Genomic DNA, 22,804 nt, shown 5'->3' with positions numbered 1-22,804 from the left:
GCCAGGCTGTAACAGTCCACATATAATAAACTGTATACTAAACTGGAGGTGCTTAAAATCTTTGAAATGCTACCAAACTATTTGCATATTGTTAAGGCCGGACTAAGGGCCACATGGGTCAGGGGCTAAAATGTTTCAGAGCCTAAACTGAAATGGGGAGGAGATGTGACCAGTGCTATGTGGATGTAGCCAGATCCAAGTGGGTGTGTACAACGCCTACACTGTCAGCCCCAATTTCTCTCTAAATACAGAAAAGTAGAAAAATAACATAGTTTGATGAGAAAACTAAAACTACAATTTTAATACTTATGATTTATGGCCAACCGTACAGTTGATGGTGAGCCTATTTTTATGTGGAGGACTGTTGCTCCTTCCACCCCATTGTTATTCTCGCCCTGTGTATTGTTTTCAACTCTATGTATAAATAACTTTTTATGGCAAACCAGAAAAACCCTCTGTTACCTTTTTGAGTGCTGTAGCAATGGATTTCACATCCCAGATTGTGATTGCCCAAAATGGTGATATGATTATTTTTTAGAGAAAGCCAAAGTACATGGTGATATGGTAAATCATGATGGAGATTTATAAATTAGATGATATGGGGGAATATTGCTGGTATCAGGTGCAAATAACATAACTATAATAATATAATTGAAGGCACACCCCCATGGCAAAGAAAGGAAGCATTTTTGGTTGATTCTACAGGTGTTTATGATCACTGAATGGTTTCTAAAATGTTTGAGTATTGGTTTAAAATTTATTTCAATGACATTTTTCCAGCAAGCCAAAATGTAGTAGGCAGTATTTGAAAACGCGGTGGGAGACCCCACTGGATTTCTAGTCCATCGCCAAAACCAATCGGCCACGAATACATAAATATTTTATAATGTGTCATATTTGTTTACTTTTTTTACAATAAATATATAAACAAGGTCCCACCAAGATTTGAACTCGGATCACTGGATTCAAAGTCCAAAGTGCTAACCATTACACCATGGAACCTTTTGATACGTTATGCTGGGCTGTAACAGTCCACATATAATTAACTGTATACTAAACTGGAGGTGCTTAAAATCTTTGAAATGCTACCAAACTATTTGCATATTGTTAAGGCCGGACTAAGGGCCACATGGGTCAGGGGCTAAAATGTTTCAGGGCCTAAACTAAAATAGGGAGGAGATGTGACCAGTGCTATGTGGATGTAGCCAGATCCAAGTGGGTGTGTACAACGCCTACACTGTCAGCCCCAATTTCTCTCTAAATACAGAAAAGTAGAAAAATAACATAGTTTGATGAGAAAACTAAAACTACAATTTTGATATTTATGATTTATGGCCAACCATATAGTTGATGATGGGCCTATTTTAATGTGGAGGACTGTTGCTCCATCCACCCCATTGTTATTCTCGCCCTGTGTATTGTTTTCAACTCTATGTATAAATAACTTTTTATGGCAAACCAGAAAAACCCTCTGTTACCTTTTTGAGTGCTGTAGCAATGGATTTCACATCCCAGATTGTGATTGCCCAAAATGGTGATATGATGATTTTTTAGAGAAAGCTAAAGTACATGGTGATATGGTAAATCATGATGGAGATTTATAAATTAGATGATATGGGGGAATATTGCTGGTATCAGGTGCAAATAACATAACTATAATAATATAATTGAAGGCACACCCCCATGGCAAAGAAAGGAAGCATTTTTGGTTTATTCTACAGGTGTTTATGATCACTGAATGGTTTCTAAAATGTTTGAGTATTGGTTTAAAATTTATTTCAATGACATTTTTCCCGCAAGCCAAAATGTAGTAGGCAGTATTTGAAAAAGCGGTGGGAGACCCCACTGGATTTCTAGTCCATCGCCAAAACCAATCGGCCACGAATACATACATATTTTATAATGTGTCATATTTGTTTACTTTTTTTACAATAAATATATAAACAAGGTCCCACCAAGATTTGAACTCGGATCACTGGATTCAAAGTCCAAAGTGCTAACCATTACACCATGGAACCTTTTGATATGTTATGCTGGGCTGTAACAGTCCACATATAATAAACTGTATACTAAACTGGAGGTGCTTAAAATCTTTGAAATGCTACCAAACTATTTGCATATTGTTAAGGCCGGACTAAGGGCCACATGGGTCAGGGGCTAAAATGTTTCAGGGCCTAAACTAAAATAGGGAGGAGATGTGACCAGTGCTATGTGGATGTAGCCAGATCCAAGTGGGTGTGTACAACGCCTACACTGTCAGCCCCAATTTCTCTCTAAATACAGAAAAGTAGAAAAATAACATAGTTTGATGAGAAAACTAAAACTACAATTTTGATATTTATGATTTATGGCCAACCATATAGTTGATGATGGGCCTATTTTAATGTGGAGGACTGTTGCTCCATCCACCCCATTGTTATTCTCGCCCTGTGTATTGTTTTCAACTCTATGTATAAATAACTTTTTATGGCAAACCAGAAAAACCCTCTGTTACCTTTTTGAGTGCTGTAGCAATGGATTTCACATCCCAGATTGTGATTGCCCAAAATGGTGATATGATGATTTTTTAGAGAAAGCTAAAGTACATGGTGATATGGTAAATCATGAAGGAGATTGATAAATTAGATGATATGGGGAAATATTGCTGGTATCAGGTGCAAATAACATAACTATGATAATATAATAGTAGGCACACCCCCATGGCATAGAAAGGAAGCATTTTTGGTTTATTCTATAGGTGTTTATGATCACTGAATGGTTTCTAAAATGTTTGAGTATTGGTTTAAAATTTATTTCAATTACATTTTTCCAGCAAGCCAAAATGTAGTAGGCAGTATTTGAAAACGCGGTGGGAGACCCCACTGGATTTCTAGTCCATCGCCAAAACCAATCGGCCACGAATACATACATATTTTATAATGTGTCATATTTGTTTACTTTTTTTACAATAAATATATAAACAAGGTCCCACCAAGATTTGAACTCGGATCACTGGATTCAAAGTCCAAAGTGCTAACCATTACACCATGGAACCTTTTGATACGTTGTGCTGGGCTGTAACAGTCCACATATAATAAACTGTATACTAAACTGGAGGTGCTTAAAATCTTTGAAATGCTACCAAACTATTTGCATATTGTTAAGGCCGGACTAAGGGCCACATGGGTCAGGGGCTAAAATGTTTCAGGGCCTAAACTAAAATAGGGAGGAGATGTGACCAGTGCTATGTGGATGTAGCCAGATCCAAGTGGGTGTGTACAACGCCTACACTGTCAGCCCCAATTTCTCTCTAAATACAGAAAAGTAGAAAAATAACATAGTTTGATGAGAAAACTAAAACTACAATTTTGATATTTATGATTTATGGCCAACCATATAGTTGATGATGGGCCTATTTTAATGTGGAGGACTGTTGCTCCATCCACCCCATTGTTATTCTCGCCCTGTGTATTGTTTTCAACTCTATGTATAAATAACTTTTTATGGCAAACCAGAAAAACCCTCTGTTACCTTTTTGAGTGCTGTAGCAATGGATTTCACATCCCAGATTGTGATTGCCCAAAATGGTGATATGATGATTTTTTAGAGAAAGCTAAAGTACATGGTGATATGGTAAATCATGAAGGAGATTGATAAATTAGATGATATGGGGAAATATTGCTGGTATCAGGTGCAAATAACATAACTATGATAATATAATAGTAGGCACACCCCCATGGCATAGAAAGGAAGCATTTTTGGTTTATTCTACAGGTGTTTATGATCACTGAATGGTTTCTAAAATGTTTGAGTATTGGTTTAAAATTTATTTCAATTACATTTTTCCAGCAAGCCAAAATGTAGTAGGCAGTATTTGAAAACGCGGTGGGAGACCCCACTGGATTTCTAGTCCATCGCCAAAACCAATCGGCCACGAATACATACATATTTTATAATGTGTCATATTTGTTTACTTTTTTTACAATAAATATATAAACAAGGTCCCACCAAGATTTGAACTCGGATCACTGGATTCAAAGTCCAAAGTGCTAACCATTACACCATGGAACCTTTTGATACGTTGTGCTGGGCTGTAACAGTCCACATATAATAAACTGTATACTAAACTGGAGGTGCTTAAAATCTTTGAAATGCTACCAAACTATTTGCATATTGTTAAGGCCGGACTAAGGGCCACATGGGTCAGGGGCTAAAATGTTTCAGGGCCTAAACTAAAATAGGGAGGAGATGTGACCAGTGCTATGTGGATGTAGCCAGATCCAAGTGGGTGTGTACAACGCCTACACTGTCAGCCCCAATTTCTCTCTAAATACAGAAAAGTAGAAAAATAACATAGTTTGATGAGAAAACTAAAACTACAATTTTGATATTTATGATTTATGGCCAACCATATAGTTGATGATGGGCCTATTTTAATGTGGAGGACTGTTGCTCCATCCACCCCATTGTTATTCTCGCCCTGTGTATTGTTTTCAACTCTATGTATAAATAACTTTTTATGGCAAACCAGAAAAACCCTCTGTTACCTTTTTGAGTGCTGTAGCAATGGATTTCACATCCCAGATTGTGATTGCCCAAAATGGTGATATGATGATTTTTTAGAGAAAGCTAAAGTACATGGTGATATGGTAAATCATGAAGGAGATTGATAAATTAGATGATATGGGGAAATATTGCTGGTATCAGGTGCAAATAACATAACTATGATAATATAATAGTAGGCACACCCCCATGGCATAGAAAGGAAGCATTTTTGGTTTATTCTACAGGTGTTTATGATCACTGAATGGTTTCTAAAATGTTTGAGTATTGGTTTAAAATTTATTTCAATTACATTTTTCCAGCAAGCCAAAATCTAGTAGGCAGTATTTGAAAACGCGGTGGGAGACCCCAATGGATTTCTAGTCCATCGCCAAAACCAATCGGCCACGAATACATACATATTTTATAATGTGTCATATTTGTTTACTTTTTTTACAATAAATATTTAAACAAGGTCCCACCGATATTTGAACTCGGATCACTGGATTCAAAGTCCAAAGTGCTAACCATTACACCATGGAACCTTTTGATATGTTAAGCCGGGCTGTAACAGTCCACATATAATAAACTGTATACTAAACTGGAGGTGCTTAAAATCTTTGAAATGCTACCAAACTATTTGCATATTGTTAAGGCCGGACTAAGGGCCACATGGGTCAGGGGCTAAAATGTTTCAGGGCCTAAACTGAAATAGGGAGGAGATGTGACCAGTGCTATGTGGATGTAGCCAGATCCAAGTGGGTGTGTACAACGCCTACACTGTCAGCCCCAATTTCTCTCTAAATACAGAAAAGTAGAAAAATAACATAGTTTGATGAGAAAACTAAAACTACAATTTTGATATTTATGATTTATGGCCAACCATATAGTTGATGATGGGCCTATTTTAATGTGGAGGACTGTTGCTCCATCCACCCCATTGTTATTCTCGCCCTGTGTATTGTTTTCAACTCTATGTATAAATAACTTTTTATGGCAAACCAGAAAAACCCTCTGTTACCTTTTTGAGTGCTGTAGCAATGGATTTCACATCCCAGATTGTGATTGCCCAAAATGGTGATATGATGATTTTTTAGAGAAAGCTAAAGTACATGGTGATATGGTAAATCATGAAGGAGATTGATAAATTAGATGATATGGGGAAATATTGCTGGTATCAGGTGCAAATAACATAACTATGATAATATAATAGTAGGCACACCCCCATGGCATAGAATGGAAGCATTTTTGGTTTATTCTACAGGTGTTTATGATCACTGAATGGTTTCTAAAATGTTTGAGTATTGGTTTAAAATTTATTTCAATTACATTTTTCCAGCAAGCCAAAATCTAGTAAGCAGTATTTGAAAACGCGGTGGGAGACCCCAATGGATTTCTAGTCCATCGCCAAAACCAATCATTTTATAATGTATCTATTTTTACAATAAATATTTAAAAAAGGTCCCACCGAGATATGAACTCGAATCGCTGGATTCAAAGTCCAGAGTGCTAACCATTACACCATGGAACCTATTGATGTATTATACCAGGCTGTAACAGTCCACATATAATAAACTGTATACTAAACTGGAGGTGCTTAAAATCTTTGAAATGCTACCAATCTATTTGCATATTGTTAAGGCCGGATTAAGGGCCACATGGGACAGGGGCTAAAATGTTTCAGGGCCTATACTGAGAAGGGGAGGAGCTGTGACCAGTGCTATGTGGATGTAGCCAGATCCAAGTCGGTGTGTACAACGCCTACACTATCAGCCACAATTTCTCTCTAAATACAGAAAAGTAAAAAAATAACATAGTTTGATGAGAAAACTAAAACTACAATTTTGACACTTATGATTTATGGCCAACCATACAGTTGATGATGGGCCTATTTTAATGTGGAGGACTGTAGCTCCATCTACCCCATTGTTATTCTCGCCCTGTGTATTGTTTTCAACTCTATGTATAAATAACTTTTTATGGCAAACCAGAAAAACCCTCTGTTACCTTTTTGAGTGCTGTAGCAATGGATTTCATATCCCAGATTGTGATTGCCCAAAATGGTGATATGATGATTTTTTAGAGAAAGCTAAAGTACATGGTCATATGGTAAATCATGAAGGAGATTGATAAATTAGATGATATGGGGGAATATTGCTGGTATCAGGTGCAAATAACATAACTATGATAATATAATAGTATGCACAACCCCATGGCAAAGAAAGGAAGCATTTTTGGTTTATTCTACAGGTGTTTATGATCACTGAATGGTTTCTAAAACGTTTGAGTATTGGTTTAAAATTTATTTCAATGAAATTTTTCCAGCAAGCCAAAATGTAGTCGGCAGTATTTGAACACGCGCTGAGAGACCCCAATGGATTTCTAGTCCATCGCCAAATCCAATCCGCCACGAATACATACATATTTTATAATGTGTCATATTTGTTTACTATTTTTACAATAAAAATTTAAACAAGGTCCCACCGAGATTTGAACTCGGATTGCTGGATTCAGAGTCCTAACCATTACATCATGGAACCTATTGACATATTATGCCAGGCTGTAACAGTCCACATATAATAAACTGTATACTAAACTGGAGGTGCTTAAAATCTTTGAAATGCTACCAATCTATTTGCATATTGTTAAGGCCAGAATAAGGACCACATGGGTCAGGGGCTAAAATGTTTCAGGGCCTATACTGAAAAAGGGAGGAGATGTGACCAGTGCTATGTGGTTGTAGCCAGATCCAGGTGGGTGTGTACAACGCCTACACTGTCAGCCCCAATTTCTCTCTAAATACAGAAAAGTAAAGAAATAACATAGTTTGATGAGAAAACTAAAAGTACAATTTTAATACTTATGATTTATGGCCAACCGTACAGTTGATGGTGGGCCTATTTTTATGTGGAGGACTGTAGCTCTATCCACCCCATTGTTATTCTCGCCCTGTGTATTGTTTTCAACTCTATGTATAAATAACTTTTTATGGCAAACCAGAAAAACCATCTATTACCTTTTTGAGTGCTGTAGCAATGGATTTCACATCCCAGATTGTGATTGCCCAAAATGGTGATATGATGATTTTTTAGAGAAATCTAAAGTACATGGTGATATGGTAAATCATGAAGGAGATAGATAAATTAGATGATATGGGGGAATATTGCTGGTATCAGGTGCAAATAACATAACTATGATAATATAATAGTAGGCACACCCCCATGGCAAAGAAAGGAAGCATTTTTGGTTTATTCTACAGGTGTTTATGATCACTGAATGGTTTCTAAAACGTTTGAGTATTGGTTTAAAATTTATTTTAATGAAATTTTTCCAGCAAGCCAAAATGTAGTCGGCAGTATTTGAACACGCGCTGGGAGACCCCAATGGATTTCTAGTCCATCGCCAAATCCAATATGCCACGAAAACATACATATTTTATAATGTGTCATATTTGTTTACTATTTTTACAATAAATATTTAAACAAGGTCCCACCGAGATTTGTACTCGGATTGCTGGATTCAGAGTCCTAACCATTACACCATGGAACCTACTGACATATTATGCCAGGCTGTAACAGTCCACATATAATAAACTGTATACTAAACTGGAGGTGCTTAAAATCTTTGAAATGCTACCAAACTATTTGCATATTGTTAAGGCCGGACTAAGGGCCACATGGGTCAGGGGCTAAAATGTTTCAGAGCCTAAACTGAAATGGGGAGGAGATGTGACCAGTGCTATGTGGATTAGCCAGATCCAAGTGGGTGTGTACAACGCCTACACTGTCAGCCCCAATTTCTCTCTAAATACAGAAAAGTAGAAAAATAACATAGTTTGATGAGAAAACTAAAACTACAATTTTAATACTTATGATTTATGGCCAACCGTACAGTTGATGGTGAGCCTATTTTTATGTGGAGGACTGTTACTCCTTCCACCCCATTGTTATTCTCGCCCTGTGTATTGTTTTCAACTCTATGTATAAATAACTTTTTATGGCAAACCAGAAAAACCCTCTGTTACCTTTTTGAGTGCTGTAGCAATGGATTTCACATCCCAGATTGTGATTGCCCAAAATGGTGATATGATGATTTTTTAGAGAAAGCTAAAGTACATGGTGATATGGTAAATCATGAAGGAGATTGATAAATTAGATGATATGGGGGAATATTGCTGTTATCAGGTGCAAATAACATATCTATGATAATATAATAGTAGGCACACCCCCATGGCAAAGAAAGGAAGCATTTTTGGTTTATTCTACAGGTGTTTATTATCACTGAATGGTTTCTAAAACGTTTGAGTATTGGTTTAAAATTTATTTCAATGACATTTTTCCAGCAAGCCACAATGTAGTCGGCAGTATTTCAACACGCACTGGGAGACACCAATGGATTTCTAGACCATCGCCAAAACCAATCAGCCACAAATACATATATATTTTATAATGTGTCATATTTGTTTACTTTTTTTACAATTTATATTTAAACAAGGACCCATTGTGTTTTCAACTCAGATTGCAAGATTCAGAGTCCTAACCATTACACCATGGAACCTATTGACATATTATGCCAGGCTGTAACAGTCCACATATAATAAACTGTATACTAAACTGGAGGTGCTTAATATCTTTGAAATGCTACCAATCTATTTGCATATTGTTAAGGCCGGATTAAGGACCACATGGGTCAGGGGCTAAAATGTTTCAGGACCTATACTGAAAAGGGGAGGAGCTGTGACCAGTGCTATGTGGATGTAGCCAGATCCAAGTGGGTGTGTACAACGCCTACACTGTCAGGCCCAATTTCTCTCTAAATACAGAAAAGTAGAAAAATAACATAGTTTGATGGGAAAACTAAAACTACAATTGTAATACTTATGATTTATGGCAAAACGTACAGTTGATGGTGGGCCTATTTTAATGTGGAGGACTGTAGCTCCATCCACCCCATTGTTATTCTAGCCCTGTGTATTGTTTTCAACTCTATGTATAAATAACTTTTTATGGCAAACCAGAAAAACCCTCTATTACCTTTTTGAGTGCTGTAGCAATGGATTTCACATCCCAGATTGTGATTGCACAAAATGGTGATATGATGATTTTTTAGAGAAAGCTAAAGTACATGGTCATATGGTAAATCATGAAGGAGATTGATAAATTAGATGATATGGGGGAATATTGCTGGTTTCAGGTGCAAATAACATAACCATGATAATATAATAGTCGGACACCCCCATGGCAAAGAAAGGAAGCATTTTTGGTTTATTCTACAGGTGTTTATGATCACTGAATGGTTTCTAAAATGTTTGAGTATTGGTTTCAAATTTATTTCAATGACATTTTTCCAGCAAGCCAAAATGTAGTCGGCAGTATTTCAACACGCGCTTGGAGACCCCAATGGATTTCTAGTCCATCGCCAAAACCAATCGGCCACGAATACCTACATATTTTATAATGTGTCATATTTGTTTACTTTTTTACAATAAATATTTAAACAAAGTCCCACCAAGATTTGAACTCAGATTACTGGATTCAGAGTGCAGAGTGCTAACCATTGCACCATGGAACCTATTGACATATTATGCCAGGCTGTAACAGTCCACATATAATAAACTGTATACTAAACTGGAGGTGCTTAAAATCTTTGAAATGCTACCAATCAATTTGCATATTGTTAAGGCCGGATTAAGGACCACATGGGTCAGGGGCTAAAATGTTTCAGGGCCTGTACTGAGAAGGGGAGTAGCTCTGACCAGTGCTATGTGGATGTAGCCAGATACAAGTGGGTGTCTACAACGCCTACACTGTCAGCCCCAATTTCTCTCTAAATACATAAAAGTAGAAAAATAACATAGTTTGATGAGAAAACTAAAACTACAATTTTAATACTTATGATTTATGGCCAACCGTACAGTTGATGATGGGCCTATTTTAATGTGGAGGACTGTTGCTCAATCCACCCCATTGTTATTCTCTCCCTGTGTATTGTTTTCAACTCTATGAATATATAACTTTTTATGGAAAACCAGAAAAACCCTCTGTTACCTTTTTGAGTGCTGTAGCAATGGATTTCATATCCCAGATTGTGATTGCCCAAAATGGTGATATGATGATTTTTTAGAGAAAGCTAAAGTACATGGTCATATGGTAAATCATGAAGGAGATTGATAAATTAGATGATATGGGGGAATGTTGCTGGTATCAGGTGCAAATAACATAACTATGATAATATAATAGTAGGCACAACCCCATGGCAAAGAAAGGAAGCATTTTTGGTTTATTCTACAGGTGTTTATGATCACTGAATGGTTTCTAAAACGTTTGACTATTGGTTAAAAATTTATTTTAATGACATTTTTCCAGCAAGCCAAAATGTAGTCGGCAGTATTTGATAATGCGCTGGGAGACCCCAATGGATTTCTAGTCCATCGCCAAAACCAATCATTTTATAATGTATCTATTTTTACAATAAATATTTAAAAAAGGTTCCACCGAGATATGAACTCGAATCGCTGGATTCAAAGTCCAGAGTGATAACCATTACACCATGGAACCTATTGATGTATTATACCAGGCTGTAACAGTCCACATATAATAAACTGTATACTAAACTGGAGGTGCTTAAAATCTTTCAAATGCTACCAATCTATTTGCATATTGTTAAGGCCGGATTAAGGGCCACATGGGACAGGGGCTAAAATGTTTCAGGGCCTATACTGAGAAGGGGAGGAGCTGTGACCAGTGCTATGTGGATGTAGCCAGATCCAAGTCGGTGTGTACAACGCCTACACTATCAGCCACAATTTCTCTCTAAATACAGAAAAGTAAAAAAATAACATAGTTTGATGAGAAAACTAAAACTACAACTTTGACACTTATGATTTATGGCCAACCATACAGTTGATGATGGGCCTATTTTAATGTGGAGGACTGTAGCTCCATCTACCCCATTGTTATTCTCGCCCTGTGTATTGTTTTCAACTCTATGTATAAATAACTTTTTATGGCAAACCAGAAAAACCCTCTCTTACCTTTTTGAGTGCTGTAGCAATGGATTTCATATCCCAGATTGTGATTGCCCAAAATGGTGATATGATGATTTTTTAGAGAAAGCTAAAGTACATGGTCATATGGTAAATCATGAAGGAGATTGATAAATTAGATGATATGGGGGAATATTGCTGGTATCAGGTGCAAATAACATAACTATGATAATATAATAGTAGGCACAACCCCATGGCAAAGAAAGGAAGCATTTTTGGTTTATTCTACAGGTGTTTATGATCACTGAATGGTTTCTAAAACGTTTGAGTATTGGTTTAAAATTTATTTCAATGAAATTTTTCCAGCAAGCCAAAATGTAGTCGGCAGTATTTGAACACGCGCTGAGAGACCCCAATGGATTTCAAGTCCATCGCCAAATCCAATCCGCCACGAATACATACATATTTTAAAATGTGTCATATTTGTTTACTATTTTTACAATAAAAATTTAAACAAGGTCCCACCGAGATTTGAACTCGGATTGCTGGATTCAGAGTCCTAATCATTACACCATGGAACCTATTGAAAAATTATGCCAGGCTGTAACAGTCCACATATAATAAACTGTATACTAAACTGGAGGTGCTTAAAATCTTTGAAATGCTACCAATCTATTTGCATATTGTTAAGGCCAGAATAAGGACCACATGGGTCAGGGGCTAAAATGTTTCAGGGCCTATACTGAAAAGGGGAGGAGATGTGACCAGTGCTATGTGGTTGTAGCCAGATCCAGGTGGGTGTGTACAACGCCTACACTGTCAGCCCCAATTTCTCTCTAAATACATAAAAGTAGAAAAATAACATAGTTTGATGAGAAAACTAAAAGTACAATTTTAATACTTATGATTTATGGCCAACCGTACAGTTGATGGTGGGCCTATTTTTATGTGGAGGACTGTAGCTCTATCCACCCCATTGTTATTCTCGCCCTGTGTATTGTTTTCAACTCTATGTATAAATAACTTTTTATGGCAAACCAGAAAAACCATCTATTACCTTTTTGAGTGCTGTAGCAATGGATTTCACATCCCAGATTGTGATTGCCCAAAATGGTGATATGATGATTTTTTAGAGAAATCTAAAGTACATGGTGATATGGTAAATCATGAAGGAGATAGATAAATTAGATGATATGGGGGAATATTGCTGGTATCAGGTGCAAATAACATAACTATGATAATATAATAGTAGGCACACCCCCATGGCAAAGAAAGGAAGCATTTTTGGTTTATTCTACAGGTGTTTATGATCACTGAATGGTTTCTAAAACGTTTGAGTATTGGTTTAAAATTTATTTCAATGAAATTTTTCCAGCAAGCCAAAATGTAGTCGGCAGTATTTGAACACGCGCTGAGAGACCCCAATGGATTTCAAGTCCATCGCCAAATCCAATCCGCCACGAATACATACATATTTTAAAATGTGTCATATTTGTTTACTATTTTTACAATAAAAATTTAAACAAGGTCCCACCGAGATTTGAACTCGGATTGCTGGATTCAGAGTCCTAATCATTACACCATGGAACCTATTGACATATTATGCCAGGCTGTAACAGTCCACATATAATAAACTGTATACTAAACTGGAGGTGCTTAAAATCTTTGAAATGCTACCAATCTATTTGCATATTGTTAGGGCCAGAATAAGGACCACATGGGTTAGGGGCTAAAATGTTTCAGGGCCTATACTGAAAAGGGGAGGAGATGTGACCAGTGCTATGTGGTTGTAGCCAGATCCAGGTGGGTGTGTACAACGCCTACACTGTCAGCCCCAATTTCTCTCTAAATACAGAAAACTTGAAAAATAACATAGTTTGATGAAAAAAATAAAAGTACAATTTTAATACTTATGATTTATGGCCAACCGTACAGTTGATGGTGGGCCTATTTTTATGTGGAGGACTGTAGCTCTATCCACCCCATTGTTATTCTCGCCCTGTGTATTGTTTTGAACTCTATGTATAAATAACTTTTTATGGCAAACCAGAAAAACCATCGATTACCTTTTTGAGTGCTGTAGCAATGGATTTCACATCCCAGATTGTGATAGCCCAAAATGGTGATATGATGATTTTTTAGAGAAATCTAAAGTACATGGTGATATGGTAAATCATGAAGGAGATAGATAAATTAGATGATATGGGGGAATATTGCTGGTATCAGGTGCAAATAACATAACTATGATAATATAATAGTATGCACACCCCCATGGCAAAGAAAGGAAGCATTTTAGGTTTATTCTACAGGTGTTTATGATCACTGAATGGTTTCTAAAACGTTTGAGTATTGGTTTAACATTTATTTCAATGAAATTTTTCCAGCAAGCCAAAATGTAGTCGGCAGTATTTGAACACGCGCTGGGAGACCCCAATGGATTTCTAGTCCATCACCAAATCCAATCGGCCACGAATACATACATATTTTATAATGTGTCATATTTGTTTACTATTTTTACAATAAATATTTAAACAAGGTCCCACCGAGATTTGTACTCGGATCACTGGATTCAGAGTCCAGAGTGCTAACCATTACACCATGGAACCTATTGACATATTCTGACAGGCTGTAACAGTCCACATATAATAAACTGTATACTCAACTGGAGATGCTTAAAATCTTTGAAATTCTACCAATCTATTTGCATATTGTTAAGGCCGGATTAAGGACCACATGGGTCAGGGGCTAAAATGTTTCAGGGCCTATACTGAAAAGGGGAGGAGCTGTGACCAGTGCTATGTGGATGTAGCCAGATCCAAGTGGGTGTGTACAACGTCTACACTGTCAGGCCCAATTTCTCTCTAAATACAGAAAAGTAGAAAAATAACATAGTTTGATGAGAAAACTAAAACTACAATTGTAATACTTATGATTTATGGCCAACCGTACAGTTGATGGTGGGCCTATGTTTATGTGGAGGACTGTAGCTCCATCCACCCCATTGTTATTCTCGCCCTGTGTATTGTTTTCAACTCTATCTATAAATAACTTTTTATGGCAAACCAGAAAAACCCTCTGCTACCTTTTTGAGTGCTGTAGCAATGGATTTCACATCCCAGATTGTGATTGCCCAAAATGGTGATATGATGATTTTTTAGAGAAAGCTAAACTACATGGTGATATGGTAAATCATGAAGGAGATTGATAAATTAGATGATATGGGGGAGTATTGCTGGTATCAGGTGCAAATAACATAACTATGATAATATAATAGTAGGCACACCCCCATGGCAAAGAAAGGAAGCATTTTTGGTTTATTCTACAGGTGTTTATGATCACTGAATTGTTTCTAAAACATTTGAGTATTGGTTTAAAATTTATTTCAATTACATTTTTCCAGCAAGCTAAAATGTAGTCGTCAGTATTTGAACACGCGTTGGAAGACCCCAATGGATTTCTAGTCCATCGCCAAAACCAAAACCAATCGGCCACGAATATATACATATTTTATAATGTGTCATATTTGTTTATTATTTTTACAATAAAGATTTAAACAAGGTCCCACCAAGATTTGAACTCGGATTACTGGATTCAGAGTCCAGAGTGCTAACCATTACACCATGGAACCTATTGACATAGTAGGCCTGGCTGTAACAGTCCACATATAATAAACTGTATACTCAACTGGAGGTGCTTAAAATCTTTGAAATGCTACCAATCTATTTGCATATTGTTAAGGCCGGATTAAGGACCACATGGGTCAGGGGCTAAAATGTTTCAGGGCCTATACTGAGAATGGGAGGAGCTGTGACCAGTGCTATGTGGATGTAGCCAGATCCAAGTGGGTGTGTACAACGCCTACACTATCAGCCCCAATTTCTCTCTAAATACAGAAAAGTAGAAAAATAACATAGTTTGATGAGAAAACTAAAACTACAATTTTGACACTTATGATTTATGGCCAACCATACAGTTGATGATGGGCCTATTTTAATGTGGAGGACTGTTGCTCCATCCACCCCATTGTTATTTTCGCCCTGTGTATTGTTTTCAACTCTATGTATAAATAACTTTTTATGGCAAACCAGAAAAACCCTCTGTTACCTTTTTGAGTGCTGCAGCAATGGATTTCACATCCCAGATTGTGATTGCCCAAAATGGTGATATGATGATTTTTTTGAGAAAGCTAAACTACATGTTGATATGGTAAATCATGAAGGAGATTGATAAATTAGATGATATGGGGGAGTATTGCTGGTATCAGGTGCAAATAACATAACTATGATAATATAATAGTAGGCACACCCCCATGGCAAAGAAAAGAAGCATTTTTGGTTTATTCTACAGGTGTTTATGATCACTGAATGGTTTCTAAAATGTTTGAGTATTGGTTTAAAATTTATTTCTATGACATTTTTCAGCAAGCCAAAATGTAGTCGGCAGTATTTGAACACACGCTGAGAGACACCAATGGATTTCTAGTCCATCGCCATAACAAATCGGCCACGAATACATACATATTTTATAATGTGTCATATTTGTTTACTATTTTTACAATAAATATTTAAACAAGGTCCCACTGAGATTTGAACTTGGATCGCTGGATTCAGAGTCCAGAGTGCTAACCATTACACCATGGAACCTATTGACATATTATGCCACGCTGGTACAGTCCACATATAATAAACTGTATACTAAACTGGAGATGCTTAAAATCTTTGAAATGCTACCAATCTATTTGCATATTGTTAAGGCCGGATTAAGGGCCACATGGGTCAGGGGCTAAAATGTTTCAGGGCCTATACTGAAAAGGGGAGGAGATGTGACCAGTGCTATGTGGATGTAGCCAGATCCAAGTGGGTGTGTACAACGCCTACACTGTCAGCCCCAATTTCTCTCTAAATACAGAAAAGTAGAAAAATAACATAGTTTGATGAGAAAACTAAAACTACAATTGTAATACTTATGATTTATGGCCAACCGTACAGTTGATGATGGGCCTATTTTAATGTGGAGGACTGTTGCTCCATCCACCCCATTGTTATTCTCTCCCTGTGTATTGTTTTCAACTCTATGAATATATAACTTTTTATGGAAAACCAGAAAAACCCTCTGTTACCTTTTTGAGTGCTGTAGCAATGGATTTCATATCCCAGATTGTGATTGCCCAAAATGGTGATATGATGATTTTTTAGAGAAAGCTAAAGTTCATGGTCATATGGTAAATCATGAAGGAGATTGATAAATTAGATGATATGGGGGAATATTGCTGGTATCAGGTGCAAATAACATAACTATGATAATATAATAGTAGGCACACCCCCATGGCAAAGAAAGGAAGCATTTTTGGTTTATTCTACAGGTGTTTATGATCACTGAATGGTTTCTAAAACGTTTGAGTATTGGTTTAAAATTTATTTTAATGACATTTTTCCAGCAAGCCAAAATGTAGTCAACAGAATTTGATCATGCGCTGGGAGACCCCAATGGATTTCTAGTCCATCGCCAAAACCAATCATTTTATAATGTATCTATTTTTACAATAAATATTTAAACAAGGTCCCACTGAGATTTGAACTCGGATCGTTGGATTCAAAGTCCAGAGTGCTAACCATTACACCATGGAACCTATTGACATATTATACCAGGCTGTAACAGTCCACATATAATAAACTGTATACTCAACTGGAGGTGCTTAAAATCTTTGAAATGCTACCAATCTATTTGCATATTGTTAAGGCCGGATTAAGGGCCACATGGGTCAGGAACTAAAATGTTTCAGGGCCTATACTGAGAAGGGGAGGAGCTGTGACCAGTGCTATGTGGATGTAGCCAGATCCAAGTCGGTGTGTACAACGCCTACACTATCAGCCCCAATTTCTCTCTGAATACAGAAAAGTAGAAAAATAACATAGTTTGATGAGAAAACTAAAACTACAATTTTGACACTTATGATTTATGGCCAACCATACAGTTGATGATGGGCCTATTTTAATGTGGAGGACTGTTGTTCCATCCACCCCATTGTTATTCTCGCCCTGTGTATTGTTTTAAACTCTATGTATAAATAACTTTTTATGGCAAACCAGAAAAACCCTCTGTTACCTTTTTGAGTGCTGTAGCAATGGATTTCATATCCCAGATTGTGATTGCCCAAAATGGTGATATGATGATTTTTTAGAGAAAGCTAAAGTACATGGTCATATGGTAAATCATGAAGGAGATTGATAAATTAGATGATATGGGGGAATATTGCTGGTATCAGGTGCAAATAACATAAATATTATAATATAATAGTAGGCACAACCCCATGGCAAAGAAAGGAAGCATTTTTGGTTTATTCTACAGGTGTTTATGATCACTGAATGGTTTCTAAAACGTTTGAGTATTGGTTTAAAATTTATTTCAATGAAATTTTTCCAGCAAGCCAAAATGTAGTCGGCAGTATTTGAACACGCGCTGAGAGACCCCAATGGATTTCTAGTCCATCGCCAAATCCAATCCGCCACGAATACATACATATTTTATAATGTGTCATATTTGTTTACTATTTTTACAATAAAAATTTAAACAAGGTCCCACCTAGATTTGTACTCGGATCACTGGATTCAGAGTCCAGAGTGCTAACCATTACACCATGGAACCTATTGACATATTATGCCAGGCTGTAACAGTCCACATATAATAAACTGTATACTAAACTGGAGGTGCTTAATATCTTTGAAATGCTACCAATCTATTTGCATATTGTTAAGGACAGATTAAGGACCACAAGGGTCAGGGGCTAAAATGTTTCAGGGCCTATACTGAAAAGGGAAGGAGCTGTGACCAGTGCTATGTGGATGTAGCCAGATCCAAGTGGGTGTGTACAACGCCTACACTGTCAGGCCCAATTTCTCTCTAAATACAGAAAAGTAGAAAAATAACATAGTTTGATGAAATAACTAAAACTACAATTGTAAAACTTATGATTTATGGCCAACCGTACAGTTGATGGTGGGCCTATTTTTATGTGGAGGACTGTAGCTCCATCCACCCCATTGTTATTCTCGCCCTGTGCATTGTTTTCAACTCTATGTATAAATAACTTTTTATGGCAAACCAGAAAAACCCTCTATTACCTTTTTGAGTGCTGTAGCAATGGATTTCACATCCCAGATTGTGATTTCGCAAAATGGTGATATGATGATTTTTTAGAGAAAGCTAAAGTACATGGTCATATGGTAAATCATGAAGGAGATTGAAAAATTAGATGATATGGGGGAATATTGCTGGTATCAGGTGCAAATAACATAACTATGATAATATAATAGTAGGCACACCCCCATGGCAAAGAAAGGAAGCATTTTTGTTTTTTTCTACAGGTGTTTATGATCACTGACTGGTTTCAAAAACGTTTGAGTATTGGTTTAAAATTTATTTCAATGACATTTTTCCAGCAAGCCAAAATGTAGTCGGCAGTATTTGAAGACGCTCTGGGAGACCCCAATGGATTTCTAGTCCATCGCCAAAACCAATCGGCCACGAATACATACATATTTTGTAATGTGTCATATTTGTTTACTATTTTTACAATAAATATTTAAACAAGGTCCCACCGAGATTTGAACTCGGATTACTGGATTCAGAGTCCTAACCATTACACCATGGAACCTATTGACATATTATGCCAGGCTGTAACAGTCCACATATAATAAACTGTATACTAAACTGGAGGTGCTTAAAATCTTTGAAATGCTACCAATCTATTTGCATATTGTTAAGGCCGGATTAAGGACCACATGGGTCAGGGGCTAAAATGTTTCAGAGCCTATACTGAGAAGGGGAGGAGATGTGACCAGTGCTATGTGGATGTAGCCAGATCCAAGTGGGTGTGTACAACGCCTACACTGTCAGCCCCAATTTCTCTCTAAATACAGAAAAGTAGAAAAATAACATAGTTTGATGAGAAAACTAAAACTACAATTTTAATACTTATGAATTATGGCCAACCGTACAGTTGATGGTGGGCCTATTTTTATGTGGAGGACTGTAGCTCCATCCACCCCATTGTTATTCTCACCCTGTGTATTGTTTTCAACTCTATGTATAAATAACTTTTTATGGCAAACCAGAAAAACCCTCTGTTACCTTTTTGAGTTCTGTAGCAATGGATTTCACATCCCAGATTGTGATTGCCCAAAATGGTGATATGATGATTTTTTAGAGAAAGCTAAAGTACATGGTGATATGGTAAATCATGAAGGAGATTGATAAATTAGATGATATGGGGGAATATTGCTGGTATCAGGTGCAAATAACATAACTATGATAATATAATAGTAGGCACACCACCATGGCAAAGAAAGGAAGCATTTTTGGTTTATTGTACAGGTGTTTATGATCACTGAATGGTTTCTAAAACGTTTGAGTATTGGTTTCAAATTTATTTCAATTACGTTATTCCAGCAAGAGAAAATGTAGTCGGCAGTATTTGAACACGCGCTGGGAGACACCAATGGATTTCTAGTCCATCGCCAAAACCAATCGGCCACGAATACATACATATTTTATAATGTGTCATATTTGTTTACTATTTTTACAATAAATATTTAAACAAGGTCCCACTGAGATTTGAACTCGGATTGCTGGATTCAGAGTCCTAACCATTACACCATGGAACCTATTGACATATTATGCCAGGCTGTAACAGTCCACATATAATAAACTGTATACTAAACTGGAGGTGCTTAAAATCTTTGAAATGCTACCAATCTATTTGCATATTGTTAAGGCCGGATTAAGGACCACATGGGTCAGGGGCTAAAATGTTTCAGAGCATATACTGAGAAGGGGAGGAGCTGTGACCAGTGCTATGTGGATGTAGCCAGATCCAAGTGGGAGTGTACAACGCCTACACTGTCAGCCACAATTTCTCTCTAAATACAGAAAAGTAGAAAAATAACATAGTTTGATGAGAAAACTAAAACTACAATTTTAATACTTATGATTTATGGCCAACCGTACAGTTGATGGTGGGCCTATTTTTATGTGGAGGACTGTAGCTCCATCCACCCCATTGTTATTCTCGCCCTGTGTATTGTTTTCAACTCTATGTATAAATAACTTTTTATGGCAAACCAGAAAAACCCTCTATTACCTTTTTGAGTTCTGTAGCAATGGATTTCACATCCCAGATTGTGATTGCCCAAAATGGTGATATGATGATTTTTTAGAGAAAGCTAAAGTACATGGTGATATGGTAAATCATGAAGGAGATTGATAAATTAGATGATATGGGGGAATATTGCTGGTATCAGGTGCAAAAAACATAACTATGATAATATAATAGTAGGCACACCCCCATGGCAAAGAAAGGAAGCATTTTTGGTTTATTCTACAGGTGGTTATGATCACTGAATGGTTTCTAAAATGTTTGAGTATTGGTTTAAAATTTATTTCAATGACATTTTTCCAGCAAGCCAAAATGTAGTCGGCAGTATTTGAACACGCGCTGGGAGACCCCAATGGATTTCTAGTCCATTGCCAAAACCAATCGGCCACGAATACATACATGTTTTATAATGTGTCATATTTGTTTACTTTTTTTACAATAAATATTTAAACAAGGTCCCACCGAGATTTGAATTCGGATTGCTGGATTCAGAGTCCTAACCATTACACCATGGAACCTATTGACATATTATGCCAGGCTGTAACAGTCCACATATAATAAACTGTATACTAAACTGGAGGTGCTTAAAATCTTTGAAATGCTACCAATCTATTTGCATATTGTTAAGGCCGGATTAAGGACCACATGGGTCAGGGGCTAAAATGTTTCAGGGCCTATACTGAGAAGGGGAGGAGCTGTGACCATTGCTATGTGGATGTAGCCAGATCCAAGTGGGTGTGTACAACGCCTACACTGTCAGCCACAATTTCTCTCTAAATACAGAAAAGTAGAAAAATAACATAGTTTGATGAGAAAACTAAAACTACTATTTTAATACTTATGATTTATGGCCAACCGTACAGTTGATGGTGGGCCTATTTTTATGTGGAGGACTGTAGCTCCATCCACCCATTGTTATTCTCTCCCTGTGTATTGTTTTCAACTCTATGTATAAATAACTTTTTATGGCAAACCAGAAAAACCATCTGTTACCTTTTTGACTGCTGTAGCAATGGATTTCACATCCCAGATTGTGATTGCCCAAATTGGTGATTTGATGATTTTTTAGAGAAAGCTAAACTACATGGTGATATGGTAAATCATGAAGGAGATTGATAAATTAGATGATATGGGGGAATATTGCTGGTATCAGGTGCAAATAACATAACTATGATAATATAACAGTAGGCACACCCCCATGGCAAAGAAAGGAAGCATTTTTGGTTTATTCTACAGGTGTTTATGAACACTGAATGGTTTCTAAATCTTTTGAGTATTCGTTTAAAATTTATTTCAATTACATTTTTCCAGCAAGCCAGAATGTAGTCGGCAGTATTTGAACACGCGGTGGGAGACCCCAATGGATTTCTAGTCCATCGCCAAAACCAATCGGCCACGAATACATACATATTTTATAATGTGTCATATTTGTTTACTATTTTTACAATAAAAATTTAAACAAGGTCCCACCGAGATTTGAACTCAGATCTCTGAACTCAGAGTCCAGAGTGCTAACCATTACACCATGGAACCTACTGACATAGTATACCAGGCTGTAACAGTCCACATATAATAAACTGTATACTAAACTGGAGGTGCTTAAAATCTTTGAAATGCTACCAATCTATTTGCATATTGTTAAGGCCGGATTAAGGGCCATATGGGTCAGGGGCTAAAATGTTTCAGGGCCTATACTGAGAAGGGGAGGAGCTGTGACCAGTGCTATGTGGATGTAGCCAGATCCAAGTGGGTGTGTACAACGCCTACACTGTCAGCCCCAATTTCTCTCTAAATACAGAAAAGTAGAAAAATAACATAGTTTGATGAGAAAACTAAAACTACAATTTAAATACATGATTTATGGCCAACCGTACAGTTGATGGTGGGCCTATTTTTATGTGGAGGACTGTTGCTCCATCCACCCCATTGTTATTCTCTCCCTGTATATTGTTTTCAACTCTATGTACAAATAACTTTTTATGGCAAACCAGAAAAACCCTCTGTTACCTTTTTGAGTGCTGTAGCAATGGATTTCACATCCCAGATTGTGATTGCCCAAAATGGTGATATGATGATTTTTTAGAGAAAGCTAAAGTACATGGTGATATGGTAAATCATGAAGGAGATTGATAAATTAGATGATA

General features: G+C 36.9%; 11 non-coding genes across 11 annotated transcripts; all 11 read right to left on the bottom strand.

The window, feature by feature from the left end:
- Positions 1-930: 930 nt before the first annotated feature.
- Positions 931-1,002, bottom strand: TRNAQ-UUG (transfer RNA glutamine (anticodon UUG)). The gene has a single exon. It is a non-coding gene; the product is annotated as a tRNA-Gln (tRNA).
- Positions 1,003-1,946: 944 nt separating this feature from the next.
- On the bottom strand, positions 1,947-2,018 carry TRNAQ-UUG (transfer RNA glutamine (anticodon UUG)). The gene has a single exon. It is a non-coding gene; the product is annotated as a tRNA-Gln (tRNA).
- Positions 2,019-2,962: 944 nt separating this feature from the next.
- On the bottom strand, positions 2,963-3,034 carry TRNAQ-UUG (transfer RNA glutamine (anticodon UUG)). The gene has a single exon. It is a non-coding gene; the product is annotated as a tRNA-Gln (tRNA).
- A 944-nt stretch (positions 3,035-3,978) lies between these two features.
- Positions 3,979-4,050, bottom strand: TRNAQ-UUG (transfer RNA glutamine (anticodon UUG)). The gene has a single exon. It is a non-coding gene; the product is annotated as a tRNA-Gln (tRNA).
- A 944-nt stretch (positions 4,051-4,994) lies between these two features.
- TRNAQ-UUG (transfer RNA glutamine (anticodon UUG)) lies at positions 4,995-5,066 on the bottom strand. The gene has a single exon. It is a non-coding gene; the product is annotated as a tRNA-Gln (tRNA).
- Positions 5,067-5,980: 914 nt separating this feature from the next.
- On the bottom strand, positions 5,981-6,052 carry TRNAQ-UUG (transfer RNA glutamine (anticodon UUG)). Its single transcript has one exon. It is a non-coding gene; the product is annotated as a tRNA-Gln (tRNA).
- A 4,954-nt stretch (positions 6,053-11,006) lies between these two features.
- TRNAQ-UUG (transfer RNA glutamine (anticodon UUG)) lies at positions 11,007-11,078 on the bottom strand. The gene has a single exon. It is a non-coding gene; the product is annotated as a tRNA-Gln (tRNA).
- A 2,962-nt stretch (positions 11,079-14,040) lies between these two features.
- TRNAQ-CUG (transfer RNA glutamine (anticodon CUG)) lies at positions 14,041-14,112 on the bottom strand. The gene has a single exon. It is a non-coding gene; the product is annotated as a tRNA-Gln (tRNA).
- Positions 14,113-15,062: 950 nt separating this feature from the next.
- Positions 15,063-15,134, bottom strand: TRNAQ-CUG (transfer RNA glutamine (anticodon CUG)). The gene has a single exon. It is a non-coding gene; the product is annotated as a tRNA-Gln (tRNA).
- Positions 15,135-17,063: 1,929 nt separating this feature from the next.
- On the bottom strand, positions 17,064-17,135 carry TRNAQ-UUG (transfer RNA glutamine (anticodon UUG)). Its single transcript has one exon. It is a non-coding gene; the product is annotated as a tRNA-Gln (tRNA).
- Positions 17,136-22,121: 4,986 nt separating this feature from the next.
- Positions 22,122-22,193, bottom strand: TRNAQ-CUG (transfer RNA glutamine (anticodon CUG)). Its single transcript has one exon. It is a non-coding gene; the product is annotated as a tRNA-Gln (tRNA).
- Positions 22,194-22,804: the final 611 nt, after the last annotated feature.

The sequence above is a fragment of the Taudactylus pleione genome, unplaced genomic scaffold, assembly GCF_031769625.1.
Source record: "Taudactylus pleione unplaced genomic scaffold, aTauple2 ptg000085l, whole genome shotgun sequence".
NCBI classification, from domain to species: Eukaryota; Metazoa; Chordata; class Amphibia; order Anura; family Myobatrachidae; genus Taudactylus; species Taudactylus pleione.
The sequence above is the reverse complement of the archived record's forward strand: the minus strand, read 5'-3'. Positions and strand labels throughout refer to the sequence as shown.